Consider the following 2,874-nt stretch of genomic DNA (forward strand, 5'->3'; position numbering starts at 1 on the left):
AGAGAGAGAGAGAGAGAGAGAGAGAGAGATCACTTTTCGTCAGAGATATCATCAAAAAATCCATATATTTCGTGCGTTATATGACGGAGTACATCGTGAGGATGCGCGATAAGAAATCCGTGTGGTTCCGCCGGTCACGTCGCTTCGATTCTGTCGGCCAGTGTTGTCATGCGTAATGTTTAATTTTAATATTTTCATAAGAATGCATAATCTAAGCTATTCATAATTATTGTGCGTAAATAGCGTAAATAGGGTTCAAGTGGAAGTGGTAAAGAATACGACGATACGATTATGACGACTTATATGAGCTGCCCAGCAAAAACAATACCAGAAAAAAAACGAAAAAAAAAAAGATAAAATAGTGAAAGCGCTGCTTATGAGAGTCGTTCTGTACATAATTGTATCGTATTTTTGAGAATAGGTTGTGACACAAATTGAGAAGATCAATTTTTAAGCGATAATACAGGCTAGACAGATCATAGTATTAAGATGGTAGTATTTAAGGATGATGAAAGTAAGGCAATGTGATCGCTTAAATTTTCCAATCAATTCCCTATTTATCATATCCATGGATAACAATCTGTACGTCTGTTACGCCTCTTTTTTCAAGTGGTGTATTTGAGACGGCGGAAAATAAATTTTTAATTAAATTGATTGACATATTTTAATTGAAAATAAATTTCTTACTACACACAATTGCCTTTAAGATCAAAGTTATAACAAGTTTCAGATGAAAGACGAATAGAATTTGAATGTAAAATAAAAAACTAATGAATTGATTTATGCTTCTCTTGAATTGCGTGATCGCCTATTTCCAAGGGTACGATACAAATCTCATAAATCTCTCATTACTATGTTATATAGTCACACAGACATACCCCTCCCCCTGTACATACATATATGTATATAATATGTATATGTATGATATAACGCCTCCTTACATTTTACTTAACAAAAATTAGCAGTGTGCGATTAGTAGAGTGGGAATATGCGGAATAAACTGTATTAGGTATAAAGATAATTATTATATGAACTTATGCTGCACGCTTATGCTATATATCCTAAATTTATAATTACTGAATTTATAATTACTGAATTACCGATACTAATAATTAGGTTATAGCAATGATTGTCTTTATGGGTGATAAGTTCTGACGAAAATTGGCTATAGAATTTGCTGAAAGAAATCTTTAAATAATTATTTTAAGAAGTTTAAAAAGATTAACTGAAAAGATAGGCATTTTTAAACGGGGCAAGATATACAATGGCGTTCTAACAGTTCTATAATAGATTTTAAGGATGTAAGCTTAGAATTAGAATATAAGTGTTTGAAGACTTAAATTCATGAATGCAGATAAGCAAGAGGAAATGAGAGATGGAGTGAATGCGGCAGAATGAGAGAGGCAAATGAGAGAGGATGTCAATAAAAAAGTAAATGCAGTGAGTGAACGTACGAACGATTATAATGGGATATAATAGAAAATAGAGGGAACATAGAACGAAAAATAAAAGCAAAATCCAATTGCTTACTTTTACAAAATGATTGTGGTATGAAATATGCGAATTATTCGTTTGCATTTCTCAATACCTGCAGACATGCGTTTTCATTACAATTTTCTTCTTTGCCTCGATAAACATTTTAAGTGCAAGGTAAGTTAGCGTATGCTAATTTACAATATGAGGAAGGCTAATTGAGGGATTGAATAATATTTAAAGTATGAAGGGCCGTTAATTTTGAAAATCAAAGGAGAACTTTTCTCCGAATTAGCCAAGATGAAATCGGACAACCTAATATTACATAATTTGTTGTGATAACAGTGATTAATAGCCAAGGTATTTATATTTAGGTGTTTAGGGTCTCTTACGTGTGAATAATGAATAATCCAGTGCGTATAATTCAATGGGTTTTAATATTAATACTAAAGTTTAATGAATAAATTTCAATCGCGTATGTAAGTAATAATAATATATAATAATAATAATAATAATAATAATAATAATAATAATAATAATAATAATAATATCTCTATAATAATGGTTAAATTAATGATAAAGGTCAACTAATCAGGAGTCAGTGAACTGATCAAGAGTCAGTGAAAATGAATATGAATTATTGACTTTGATATATGTAGAGATATATATAATATATATAAAGCTCCCAAAAGGTGCAAAGTGCGTACTTGTAAATGTGCGTGCGTGAAATTTGTGCGTATATATGGCGTATATAATTGACTAAAATACAATCGATCGATCGTCGCAATGTATGAAACACGCACTAGGTGCAAAGAATACTGCACATTCACATATCGTATTAAAAGTACGCGCGCAATACACACATGTATTGTGCGTACTTTTAAGGCGATAAGGTAATAAGGGAATAATATGGCAATTACAATTTTTAAACGATAAATACTTTAACAATACTGACGCATGTAGCCGATCGCTTAATTATAACGCAAGTTAATTTTAATCTTTCTAACTCTCATTGCCTTTCATTGTTCAATACATTTTACATACACACAGCTACACAAACACCGACACAGACATATAAACATAATATACAATACATCGTGAGATGATAATTAAATTCGATGAAAATGGACTGATTAGCAGAAGTAAGATAATAACTAAATTTGTTAATATACACAGATACACACGCGCACATACTTCGCAAATGCTTGGTACAAAACAATCATTTTATTGATAATTAATTAAAGCAGCTAAAAAGAGATGGAAAAATTACAGAAAGTAGGAAAAGAAAAGTATATTGACAAGATCGGAGAAACATAAATAATTTGTATCATTTTGATAGTGTGAGACTCACATACAACTTTTATTTTTAGTATATACTTTTAATTTGTACATATATATATA

Source organism: Atta colombica, unplaced genomic scaffold (assembly GCF_001594045.1).
Source record: "Atta colombica isolate Treedump-2 unplaced genomic scaffold, Acol1.0 scaffold112, whole genome shotgun sequence".
Taxonomy (NCBI): Eukaryota; Metazoa; Arthropoda; class Insecta; order Hymenoptera; family Formicidae; genus Atta; species Atta colombica.